The 14,109-nt window shown below is 41.8% G+C and overlaps 1 protein-coding gene across 1 annotated transcript in view; it reads left to right on the forward strand.

The window, feature by feature from the left end:
• Positions 1-14,109, forward strand: part of LOC135216297 (bridge-like lipid transfer protein family member 1) — a 183,064-nt gene that overhangs the window by 70,282 nt on the left and 98,673 nt on the right. The gene's annotated exons all lie outside the window — the stretch shown is intronic.

Here is a 14,109-nt window from a genome sequence, read left to right on the forward strand (position 1 = left end):
TAAATAGCCTAGCTCTATTCAAGAGTGGCATATTGGAATTAAGAATATCATAATTTGAAGCAATGGACCTCAAGATTTCCCTTTTACTAGAAGCCATTTTATCTAGATTCAGACTTTGGGTAGCAAGAGTATCCTCAGTCCAGTCCCAAATAAGACCAAACAGTTTAACTTTAGTAGGTGTAGATTCTTTGGCATGTTCATCAATTATACTTTGGAGTTTCATCTCATTTGTGACAAATTGTTGCAATGAAAACTTATATGGCTCAAATATGTCCTTCAACTGATTAAATGCCCAATGTAAAGTATAAGTACTATTTGTTGTATAGGCACAATTATCCATGTAGCAGAGATCATATATACATCTCTTGAGATCCCTAATTTCTTGGGCGTCATCTGTAATATCCAAAATCAAAATTTTGTATAGCTGGACTTGGTTTTAGCCCAAAAGGCAATCTAACATGTTTATATGGAACAAGAGAAAAATCCTGCTTGGCAACATTCCTAAACCAATAAAAAAGAAGTTTAACCTGGCCACTCTCTGGCAGTTCAATCTGTAAGAAAGCCTTCTTCAAATCAAAACAAAGAACTTTTTCATCAAACCTAAGCTGCAAAACAGCTGTCGAGACCTTCCTATTTAAGCATGGGCCTGTCAACATTGCTTGGTTATGAGACACAGTCATTGGCTTATGTGTATCTTTTTCCGAGAGATTTGACAAATATACAATTCTGCATTTTGTTGATTCCTTATCCATTCTGAAAACAGGCATATGGGGTAGGACACTGAAGTTAGGATTCTCTTCAAGAAACTCTGGTAGGTTGTCAACCCTTTTTATTATCCCCAGGTTTTCTTGTTCCCTGAAGACTTCATCCATCATAGAAAAATGCTGTCTATTTCTATACTTTCTTAAATTAGAATTCAAAATTAATTTGGATAGATGTTGGTTATTTCCCAGGAGATGTGATACTTCACTGTTCCAGAGGAGAGGCATGACTAACCTTCCCTCCTCATTCCGGGTAGTTGACTCCAATACAGATTCAATTAGCTTATCATGGGGCTCAATTGAAGTATCATTGTAATTATTGTCATCATAGTTTAATATTCTGTGCCTTTCTTGGAAAAGAATATTATCCACAGCTTTCTGCAGTTCTGTCTCATTAACCTTTCCCTTTTCATCCACAACCGATATTTCAGGATTACTGTCTAGGGAAATAGGACTCTTAGCAGAATTTTCCAACACTGGGGCAATATCAGAATCTCCAAGCTTACTTACAACATTACATGACAAAAACCGAGGCCTTATGCAGGGTAAATACTTCAAATTATCTTAGATTGTGTCAACTTTGCCACAAAGCATAATTCCATATGAACTTTCAAGATATACTGAAGGAACAGTGCCACCAAAAATCTTGGTACTTACAGGAATTGCATATTCACAGTTAGTTCCCAGCAATAAATTAATATTTGCAATTTCATCATCTGTAGCTTTCAAGAATTTGTTAGCAAGAGAATAGCCCCTTTTCGAAAACTCATGAACAATCTTCCCAAGACCTGGAAGGTGGAGTCTAGTTTTAATTTCAGGATTACAAACTGCCTCAACCATGTGACATTCATGCTCAGACATCAACTGAAGTCTAACTATTTTGGTATTGAAGGTTCTAGACTCATTAAACCCTTTCACAACTAAACTGAAATTTGGATTAATCACCTCAAACCCTTGCCTATCTGCTAAGAGGGATTTTGACGTAGGAAAAATCTATTTCTGGGTGATTGGCTCGTGTCGCCCTATGAAATATCCTTAAGATCATTATTTCTAGGTAAAATTAATCTAAAATTACCAGAGAAAAACAAAATTAAGAAAATGTCAGTAAAACTGACTCGCTCACTCTATAAAAGAAGTGTCGGTATGGGAATATAGGCGAGTGGGATCACTACCACGAGTCATTCACCATTTAGACCTTCCAACATAAAATCCCCACCAGAGAGAGCTGATACTTGAGGGTGATGCGGCCGCTACTACTACTACTACCGACGCCATGGACAGCAGCGCCCCTAGTGGTCATCCTTAATCTGTGAACATCTTGTCCTGCAGGGTGGGTAAAAGAAAACAGGGTGGGTTTCATAGGGCGACACGAGCCAATCACCCAGAAATAGATTTTTCCTACGTCAAAATCCCTTTTCTGGGCTCAGCTCGTGTCGGCCTATGAAATAGTACCAGAGAAACAGACAAGATGGGAATAAGGACAATGAAACCCAATAGTAAAAAAGAGATATATAATATAAGTGAATCAGGGACATTACAGTATACAAACAAAGTACTTAAAGCTAACTTATCCTAAACAATGGTATGATAAAGAAAGCAACCAATATAAAGTACTTAAAATTAACTTATATTAGACATAGTAATACATAATAGTGTAATGGCAAAAACAATAAAGAATGATTCACTTAAGATATTTACAAAATATACAAACTCATTTTGTTCTACCCTAGCATAAAAATAAGGGTAGAAACACTGAAGTACATTATATGTACATAACGTGGATGTCCCTAGCAAAAAAATAAGGGACAATCCACCAATATGATTCTAGCGGCTAAGGCTAGAGTATTCCGAGTAGCATGGCAATAGGGTGAGGCATGTTGGACGAGGTAGGTAGAAAGGAGACCTGGATCTATACTACAACTACTATGCAGTATCAGGAGAAACAATGTTTCCCGCTGCTACTGCAGAAAATTTTAAAGATTCCAAGGACTTTAGGTAATGACGTTTAAAGACTGTCGGTGATTTCCATCCAGTATACATGTACGAGATAGAAAGGCTCTTAAAGTTGATACTGGGCAGAGAGAAGGATCTTGCGGAAGTGGGATGACTTTCCAAGGAGCCCACCTTGCAAGGGGATCCTCATTTTTAGCTAAAAAGCTACGATCCGGGGAAAGTAGAACTTCTCCTGAGGGGAGGAATTCCACATGACCCGCATCTCTGGATAGAGCCGACAGTTCTGAAATTCTGGCTCCTGAAGCCAGGCTTAACAAAAATAACGTCTTTCTAAGAAGCATTATGAATGTGCAAGACGAGTTGTCAGTATCTGAGGCTAGTTTGAGGACATCATTTAAGAACCATGAAACTGCAGTAGGCCTTTGAGAAGGTCTAAGTCTAGCACAGGCTTTGGGAATAGACGTAAAGTAAGATTCTGTTAGGTCTATTTGGAAACCCAACTGAAAGATTTTCTTCAAAGCCGATTTATGAGTAGTAATAGTGCTAGCTGCTAAGCCTTTTTCAAACAAGGACCTGAAAAAGGATATAGCTAAGTTAACTGTCATGGTTGTAGTGTTTGATTCTTTCAGGAAGGATGCTAATTTTTTAACAGCTGAGTCATATTGTCTAATAGTTGACTCTCTTTTATCTGGTTTTAGAAAGAGGATGTTTTGTGGATCAATGTTAGCATCTTTTTTAGCCGCAAACTTCATGAAGTCCATAAAGTTAGGGTCTGAAGAATTCCTGAGGAAGCGAATACAGTCCTCATATGTACTGATTGCGACAGCTTGGGATTGGGAATCCGTTGAGGTCGGAGACCCAATTCCAGAAGCAGAGGATACCAGTTGCTTTTTGGCCAGTCTGGAGCAATCAGAGCTACTAGTCCCTTGAAAGTCCTCAGCTTGCTCAAGACTTTCAAAAGAAGATTCACTGGAGGAAAAACATAGATTTTCCTCCATTGATTCCAATCTAACGACAGGGCGTCCGTGGCATAAGCCAGAGGGTCCAGGTTGGGGGCCACATAGCAAGGGAGCTTGTGGTTCGCTTGTGAGGCGAAGAGATCTACTTGGAGACCTGGGACTCTCCGGCATATCCACTGGAATGACCCGTCGTCTAGGGACCATTCTGATTCCAGAGGGACTGACCGGGACAAAGCGTCTGCTATCACATTTCTTACCCCCGCCAGGTGAGTGGCGGACAGATGCCATCTGTGGTTTGTCTGCTAGCGCAAAGATGGCTATCATGACATGATTCACCGTGTTTGGATTTGGACCCTCCCCTGTGATGCAATGTACTACCACTGCACTGTCCAAAACTAGTCTTAGATGAGACTTCTTCGGGGAAGGAGTCTCTTCAGGGTAAGAAAATACTGCCATTGCTTCCAGGACGTTTATGTGAAGCTGGCGGAACTGAACTGACCAAGTCCCCTGAACTTGTTTGAATTGAGAATATCCCCCCCATCCGGACAGGGAGGCATCCGTGTGAATGGTTAACACTGGAAGGGGATATTGAAGGGGTACTAATTTGGCAAGATTCTTCACTTTTGTCCATGGACGGAGCTGATTGCGAAGGATCTGTGGAATTACTGACAACTTGTCTCGAGATTTGACGTTTGCTCTCGATCGCCAAACTCGATTTATATCTTTCAGCCTTGCTTTCAGGAGGATGTCTGTCACTGAGGCAAACTGAAGAGAACCTAGGATTCTTTCCTGGTTTCTCCTTGATGTTTGTTTGCACTTGAGAAATTGTTTCACAGACTTGGCTATTTCTTTTCTTTTGACCACTGGAATTGACAGATTGTGGGAAGACAAATCCCATTGGATTCCTAGCCACTGAAACGAGACTCCGGAGTGAGTCTGGATTTTGTTTTTGTTTATCTGGAACCCCAGATGTTTCCAGAAATTGAACTACCTTCTTCGTGGCTTTGAGACATTCCTCGACCGTTGGTGCCCAGATCAACCAATCGTCGAGGTATGCTGCTACCATTATCCCTTGAGTTCTCAACTGTTGAACTACCACTTCTGCTACTTTCGTGAATACCCTGGGGCTACATTCAGACCGAAGGGCATCACTTTGAATGAGAACGTCTGATTTCCTAGTTTTGAAGCCTAGGAATGGACGGAAGTGTCTGGCTATTTAGGGATATGATAGTATGCGTCTGTAAGATCGATGGAGGTTGTGACGGCCCCCCAACGGGAAGTAAGGTCCGTACCTGCGAGATGGTGAGCATTTTGAACTTGTCGCAACGAATAAGAAAGAGTTTAGCTTTGACAAGTCTAAGATTACCCTTCTTTTTGTTGAGCCTTTCTTTGGCACGCTGAATAAGCGACCTTGAAATTTTTAGATGCTTGACTCTTCGCAATAGCTCCTTTCTGAAGGAGTTCCTCCGCATAATCTGTCAATTCCTTTGATGGTTCCTGATAGAATGATTTGATTGGAGGAGGATCTTTGATCCAACTCCAACCCAATCCTTTGGACACGATGCTCTGTGCCCATTTGCTGAACCCCCACCTGTGACGGAAGAGGAACAGCCTCCCTCCTACCTGGGGAGCCTCACTGTTGTTGGGCGGGTTGACCTCCGCGCCCTCCTCTGAAGTGCTGACCTCTTGCAGCTCTTCCTGTGCCACGTTGGCGAAAGTGGCCCCTCGCCCTGCTACCCCTAGAGAACCTGTTGAAGGTTGGGTAGGCCTGGCTTTCATACATCGAATTGACGGTTGAGTCTGAGGAGACAACAGGAGGATGGGTTGCGTCTGCTTCGAAGTTGACGGCTGTCCCTGTTGTGTAACTGGGACGGCCTGAACAAATTGCTGTTGCTGCTGTTGCTTCTGGTAAGGCTGGAACCTTCTTCCTGTCTTCTTTAGCTTCTTACCAGCAGCAGGGGCGGTCTCTTGTTTCCTCTTGGAAGAGATGCCCCATCTGGCTCTAAGGCTCTGGTTAAGCCTAGCAGCCTCGTGGTGCACCTCATTCACAGAGGCCTCTGGGAAGAGGTCCGCACTCCACATGCTGGAGGCTAAGAGTCTATTAGGCTCATGCCTGATAGTTGCCTCCTGCAAGACATGCTTTCGGCAGTTCCTTCTAGCTAGGAAGAAGTCAAAAGCATCAGCTTGGACTGTCTGAAGCTGTGATTTAGCCAGAATCTTGAATAAAGGTTCTGTGGCGTAAGACAGGGCAGCCATTTCCGTAATGATCAGGGAGTTAAGAGACCTCCCAAATCTTGTACGGGCATCAAACTCTGCCTGAATAAGGTTATCAGGCAGTCTTGGAAGCTTCTCGCCAAACTGATCCATTGCGCAGTCTGGCTTAAGCTTACTTACTGAGAACGTGGCAGGCAAGTTCTCCCACAATTCTCCAAAGGCCGGGAAGAGCGGAGAAGTAGATTCCGCTTCCCTCAACTGTGGCATGGGCTCGTCCTTGAGGACTGCCTGAAGAGTCGCTTCAACTACTTTGGTAGCGAATGGAAGAGAAGCCTCCTCCTCCGTAGCGAAAATAGTGAATGGACTCTTGAATGCTTGGAGTTTGGTGTTGGTACACTCCCAATCCTCCAGGCAGTGAACCCATTCCCGCTGTGCGTGATCCCTACTATACAGCACAGTCTCTCGGGAGATCTTATCCTCTCTAGTGAGAGCAGCAACGGTCAGCCTAGCATACCCAATGAAAGGCTGAGTCAGTCCGGGAGGATAGAACTCGAAGTCCTCAATCCTTCGAGTTCCACACACTCCGGGATAGAAATCATGCCGTCCTTGAAGGGGGCATAAGCGGCCACTCTCCATGGGTTATCCATGGAGAAGGCTGGTAGGGATTCGTAAGGAGGTAACTGTAAAATACCAGTACCTGCTACAGGGGAGCTTGGCTGAGGAGCCTGGTCAAGACCAGCAAAGCGGTCGTCGTGCTCTTTAACTCGGTTAGAGAGATCTTGAATAGACTGGCCAGACTGGTTGATGGTGTTTGACAGCTGTGCAAACATCTGTTCAAACTTAGAGCCAAGAGAGCCAACCATCTCTCCCACTTGTTGCATCACAACTGCTGAAAAGGTGGTGGGATCAAAGGAGCTCGGTCCCGCCACCCCAACAGAAGTTACCGGAGTAGATCCGGTAGATGCCGGAGAAGGCGTTGGCTCGGCCGGAGCGCAAGCCTTCTCCTTAGAAGCCTTGCTTCTGGAGCTCTTAGAATAGGAAGAGCTAGGCTTTGCTTTCACCGCGTCAGCGTAGGAAGTCGTAGACTTCCTAGCTGAAGAAGACGACGACTTCATAGAAGTCGTCTTATGCAGTGTCTTCTGTTCTCTCTGTCCCTTCACCTTCGGGGGTACAGAGAGAGCGGGAGAGCGGGCAGGGATCTCAGATCCCGTGAAGCCTTGGAATGAAGAGGAAGAAGGGACAGGGGAAGAAGATCCAGGAGCACCCAAGGAAAGACCTTGGGCGCCCGACACACCTACCTCAACCAACAAATCCTCTGCCCCTACCGCCATAGGCTCAATATTCAGGTCCAGGTTGGCCACATCTGGGACCGGCTCCTGCGTAGAGACGGACCCGAACGCCTGCTGCACCTCCTGCTGAATCGAGGCTATGAGAGGGGCTGCCGAGATGGGGTCCACATAACCGGTCGACTTGCCACTGGGGAAGATCTGGACGGCCAGCTTCTTATCAAGAATATACGGCTGGCCCTTGGCGGCGTTCTTCCCGAAGCCGCCCACCCAAGCCTTCAGGGTTGCCAGGGCGACTTCCTTCACGGCGGCAGCCTGAAAGAGAAGGCGATATGAAGCTTCTAACAGCGGAGATAGGGTTTAACGAAGCTTAAAACTAAGTGTTAGTAGTGATAAGACCAAGAAAAGTCTAAGAGTAGACTTACCCCACCCAAAAGCTGACTAACGAGGTCGTAGCAGATGGTGCAAGCCTCCGGGTGCCAAACGATCAGTCCGTTGTGGGTGGTGGCACACGGGGCGTGGGTCCTACACTCTTCATGGGCGCAGGGGTCGTACAACGTAGCGTTGCAACCTGGGACCTGGCAGTTGGTAGCCTGTAAGTGGAGAGATACATGAGTATCAGGTGCACACTTACAGCCTAACAAATACTCCGCTGCATGCCGGAGCATGTAAGTTAGATTAAACCAGAGCCCCGCCGTAATACGTGTGGTAACTAGGCGGTTGGAGTTGGTCTAAGGCTACGCCGGAGACAGGAAAAAGATTCCAACCAGGAGTGGTGAGGAGCCATGAAACCACGACGGAGAACGACGGAGATAGTACATAAAATAAATTAAAACTAAAATTCACCGTAATATTAAGGGTATATCCGTATATAAGGAAGTATAAAATTTTCCGTCTACTAGAAGAGTGCCCGGGTAAGGAGCGAGCTCTCCTCCGGTAGCGGAAAACAGGATATAGTAGGCAAGCAACAGACCACTAGTAATTGTCCACCCCGCCCACTGGCGGAGCCAGACGGACCTATAACCAAAGGGGCCCCCGGCTTCAGCGGAGGCTCCGTCCTTTACGGTAGGGGAAGGGTGGGACTGAGTCAATAAGTGGGGGGTTCCGGCGTAACACGGCGGGAGAGAGAGAGAGGGGGGGTGGCCTATCCCCCCCCGTCACTACAACTACCCGCTCGGTAACCCGGTACCCGAGACAAGTGGTCGCCCTAAACCCCAGCTGGAATGGAGCTCCAGGCCTCCTCAGAGAGAGAGGGAGGTAGGCTACTGTGGTTGTCATGGCAACCAAGGAGATCCACCAGACCCCTCCCTATACCTGGTAGGGAGGGAAGGGGAAGGGTAAGGTGCTAAGGGACACGTGATCGCAGGTGGCCTAAGCCGCGATAGCAACACAACCATAGAGGGGCCACGTGAACCAGACTGTACCAACACATGGCACAAGCACCTAGGCTAGCCAAACACCCTAAATAACACTGATAATACATCGTAAAGGAGGAAAAGACACTTTTAGTAAAAGAGAAAGAAGCCCAGGAGGAGGCAAGCTGTTCTGAAGAACAGTTGACTACTCGGAGCCAGCGGTAGCCGATGAAGAGCAAGAGCTGGGATGCTGGGCCAGAAACACGGTATAGCCCTAAATACCAAACTAAGAGAAAATGGTGAAGGGGCTGTGTCCTAGCTATAAAAACGATGTAATAAACGATGAACGTAAATATAATAAGCCCATAAGCATAAGATGTCCCAGTATGGGAGACCGGGAAATCTTAACACGAGGCGGCACACGGCCGCCACGAGTCAACCATATATGACCTATAAAAAGGAAAATACTGGTCCCTGGAAGACTAAAATACTAGAAAATACTACTTATGAGGCACTTAACTTAGCCGAAGCAATAGCAGCACGTTCCATCGTAACTGATGAGATAAATCCAAGAAAACAACACGAGAGGAAAAAAGCACTCTAGCGCTGTGAAGCTAATGATTAAGGATGTCCGCTAGGGGCGCTGCTGTCCGTGGCGTCGGTAGTAGTAGTAGTAGCGGCCGCATCACCCTTTAGTATCAGCTCTCTCTGGTGGGGATTTTATGTTGGAAGGTCTAAATGGTGAATGACTCGTGGTAGTGATCCCACTCGCCTATATTCCCATACCGACACTTCTTTTATAGAGTGAGCGAGTCAGTTTTACTGACATTTTCTTAATTTTGTTTTTCTCTGGTAATTTTAGATTAATTTTACCTAGAAATAATGATCTTAAGGATATTTCATAGGCCGACACGAGCTGAGCCCAGAAATCACTATTAACAAATGTCACCTACGATCCACTATCCTTCAAGCATCTTACCAGTGAACCATCAGGATGGGGTGAGCTGAATGTGGGCAAGATAGAACTAGATACATCAGTCACGTGTAAAGTATTAAGATCAACGTATGCTATACCGTTATGCGACACTGTATTTGGGGTATCAGTTGAAATATCTGATTGCCGAGAATCTCTACTTGGGCACAAAAATGAAAAGTGCCATTTACTACAATTCTTGCATTTGGTATTAAACCTATATTTATAATCTTTGTTTCTGCAAAAATTTGCACATTTACAGCATGCATGCAAACTTTTAAGATTCTCTGTCTTCAATTTAGGAGAGGCAAAATTTGGGCATTTATATATTGGATGATCAGAAGACTCCTCATTCTTACTACAAAGAATGCATGCACGAAATCTACTGGGAGCAGATTCATCCAAGGGCTTAACATTTGCTGCAAAACTAGAAATAGCAGCATCAGATTCATTGGACTTTCTTTTCCTTTTAAATTTCTCTTGGGCTTCGACATACCGTTCTGTAGTTTCAAATATGTGATCATCAGTTTCCTTTAAAGAAGGTTTAGATTTTCCTGTGATCTGAATTAATTGTGACCTAAAGCTTTCATCTAGAGAGCTCCAATAAAAGAACTGAAGGATGTCATCCACAGAAACTGAAAGATTATTGAAGGTATCTCTGATCATTTTCATCTCTCCAATAAGCTTATATGGGTCATCCTGGTAAGAAAGTCTTAGCTCTGACAACAATTTAATACTATCATACTTCTGAACAATTACTGACCCAAATGCTTTCATAAGCAGTTTTTTGGCATCCTCATATGTTCGACTCCCTGAACTCAAAGACTGAATAAGTGTATGGGGTTCCTTCCGAGTCTGTCTTTGAAGGTACAAAAGCTTTGTGTAGGAGTTCAAATTAGCTCTACCAGTTATATCCTCAAAATCTCTAAAGAACTTCTCAATACTCTCTCCCCTAGCATGACTATACACTGGAAGTGGCAACTCTGGAAGCTTGAGCTTGTTACTTACATCATTACCATCAGATATATTTGGAACATTTTAAAGCAATGAAATGGCATTAGTAATTTTTTCATCATATTCATCACAGCTTTTAAGTTCAGCAGAAATACCACCCTTATCCGACTTCCAAATAAGCTCAGAAATCTGTGTGTTACAGTCATCAAGTTTCTGTTGTAAACTATCCAAAGAGAGAATATTTTCTTTGACCTCACATGAGGTGAAAGATCCAGTTATCCTGAACATTCTTACACTTTTTGGTTTCTTGCGTCCTGTGGTGAGCTCTGACAGATTTTAAATAATCCAAGTCACCCATCATGTATAAAAATATGAAGTACTACTAAAATAACCACAATTTCGGATAAACAAAGTAATGGGTTTACAACGCGATGTGCAATATTAAATGTTACTAGATAATATTCAAATCACAAATTTTCTCAAACGAGTAACCTAACAAGAGCAACTTAATATACCCTAGAAATTTAATACAATACACAAGGAAATTTGCCTATCCAGCGACACAAATATGAAACATGAAGAGTAAATATGACCCTAACCATGACCTTAGGTGAGGAGTTCCACAAAGCAAGGACTCACAGAGTGCCTCACGTTGGGCGCCATATTCTGAATTATTTGCTGTGAATAATAAACCAAGAAAAAAACTAAAATTTAATAATAAATTCTACAGTTTAATTTATAAATTCATTTTCTATCAATCTGTTGTGAATATCCTTGCTTCCTGGTTTGCAACAGGTAATCCCAAACCATACGAGGTAGAGGGATGGTGCTGGCCCTGCTGCCAACTCACAGTTTCAGAATAAATCAAGAGAATCTGAAATGAGGGAAATCCTAATGTAAGAAGGGACTCCTAATCAAATTAACTTCATAAAATTTCATGTAAAACTATTAAGAAATTGACTCAAGTAAAATATATATATATATATATATATATATATATATATATATATATATATATATATATATATATATAAAGTAAACCTCTAAATGCTAAAGAGCAATGCAAATATATGGGCATGTCCATTCAAACATGCGTAAAAACAATGAGGCAACGAAACACGAGATTGAGAGGCTAAGCAAAACTATCTGGGATGAACAAGTAGTTACTGGGTTAACCCGGCAGACCATAAATAGAATATTATGGTTTGAACAATATAAATTACTACCTGGTAAATATAAGTAAAAGTACTATGCTAGCTCCAGAAATATTAATGTTACCTTTAAATGAAGGCCCAAAAGACGGTTATATAATAGGCTTACTTGGTAAATATAATTACATAGATGGGTACCAATCGAATACGATTCTCTGATAAATTCCATGGGGAAATTCTGTTAGGACATTATTGTTCAACAATAATTACTGAAATTGAAATCGCAAATGACAAGCACCAAACGAAATTTGCAACGAACCTTCAAATTTTCAGCTATCCTTTTAGGTCCAAATTAAGCCGAATAGTCGTATTGGCAACTAGATGACATCGGTTGGCAAGTTGTTCTTCGTGGAAAATGGTGGTGGCCTAAGGTGGATAATAGGCAGCATTATTCTCCTCCCCACCCTCGGTACATGGGCCAGGTCACAGATACATTTTAGCTCTTCATAGTTCCTTTGTAATGCACTGCACGAAAGATTAGTATGATCGTAATAACGATCTCAAAGTCGCGCTGTGCTAGGTAGTGGTCACGTCTTCACTGTCCCTCTTCTTCCGAGCTACTGCTGCTCCAAGGTATTTTGGGAATGGGGTCGAAGCTGGAAGATAACCAAACTAGGCAGTAACTAGTTACAGGGTTAACGTAATTAACCCTTAAGTCGACATACAAAAGTTTTTTTAAAAATTCGCGGAAAAATTCTTATAGGCCTCCCAGCCGAAAACTCTTGAATCACGCGCCTTGGGGGATGCTGGGAGTTCACGGATCAAGGTGTTGTTTTGTTTACAATTGTTATGCAGGTGCGCAAGCGCTAATTTCTTTCTTGCCCCACTAAAAATTATTTCGTCACTTTGACATAATTTTTGTACCATTTTAAATTAGCCGTTACATGGAGTATTATATATGAAAATGTGCACCTTTTTATGTAGAATACAACAGAAAAATACTCATGATTGTAGCTTTTATCAGTTTTGAGATATTTTCATATAAATAACGATAAGTGCCAAAATTTCAACCTTCGGTCAACTTTGACTACCGAAATGGTCGAAAAACGCAATTGTAAGCTAAAACTCTTATATTTTAGTAATATTCAATCATTTTCCTTCATTTTGCAACAAATTGGAAGTCTCTAGCACAGTATTATGATTTATGGTGAATTTATGAAAAAACTTTTTCCTTACGTCCGCGCGGTAACTCTTCCGAAAAAAATCATACATGCGATTGTGGTAATGTTTGCACTATTTTAAAATTAGCCGTTACATGAAGTTTTATATATGGAAATGTGCGCAATTTCATGCACAATACAACTAAAAACAACCCATGGTTGTAGCTTTTATCAGTTTTGAAATATTTTCATATAGAAAATGATAAGTGACAAATTTTCAACCTTTGGTCAACTTTGACTCTACCGAAATGGTCGAAAAACGCAATTGTAAGCTAAAAATCTTATATTCTAGTAATATACAATCATTTACCTTAATTTGCAACAAATTGGAAGATTCTAGCACAATATTTCGATTTATGGTGAATTTATGAAAAAAATAACATTTTCTTTACGTCCGCGCAGTAACTCTTCCGAAAAAATCATATGTGCGATTGTGGTAATGTTTGCACCATTTTAAATAGCCGTTACATAAAGTTTTATATACGAAAATGTGCGCAATTTCATGTAGATTACAACAAAAAATAATTGAAGGTTGTAGCTTTTCTCATTTTCGAAATATTTGCATATAAATCACGATAAATAGAAAAAAAAACACGTTCAGTCAACTTTGACTCTACCGAAATGGTCGAAAAACGCAATTTAAGCTAAAACTCTTACAGTCTAGTAATATTCAGTCATTTATCTTCATCTTGAAACAAATTCGAAGTCTCTAGCACAATATTTAGAATTATGGTGAATTTAAAAAGAAAAAACTTTCCTTCCCTGCGCTCGCGGATTCTCCTCCACAAATCTCTGAAATGGGTACGTCGCGTTCTCGGAATATTTGCTCCGTTTCATGTTAGGCATTTCATAGAGTTTTATATATGAAAATGAGTGCAATTTCATGTAAAATAAAACGAGAAATATTTGAAGGTTGTAGCTTTTCTAATTTCCGAAATAATTGCATATAAAATATAAATATATAAAAAAATTTGACATTTGGTCAACTTTAACTCGTCAGATATGGTCGAAAACTGCAATTGTAAGCTAATACTCTTACAGTATAGTAATATTCAATCATTTGTCTTCATTTTGAAAGAAATTGGAAGTCTCTAGGACAATATGGTGAATTTTTGAAAAAAATGTTTGTTTACGTCTGCGCGTTACGAATTCATGCATTATTTTGTGATAATATTTTCTCTGTGTTGCTTTTATCGTTTTACAATGTGTTATATACCAAAATGATCGCAATTTAGTGTACATTACAAAAAAAAAACATTTAACTCGTTACCTTTAACCGTTTT

The sequence above is a fragment of the Macrobrachium nipponense genome, chromosome 6, assembly GCF_015104395.2.
Source record: "Macrobrachium nipponense isolate FS-2020 chromosome 6, ASM1510439v2, whole genome shotgun sequence".
NCBI classification, from domain to species: domain Eukaryota; kingdom Metazoa; phylum Arthropoda; class Malacostraca; order Decapoda; family Palaemonidae; genus Macrobrachium; species Macrobrachium nipponense.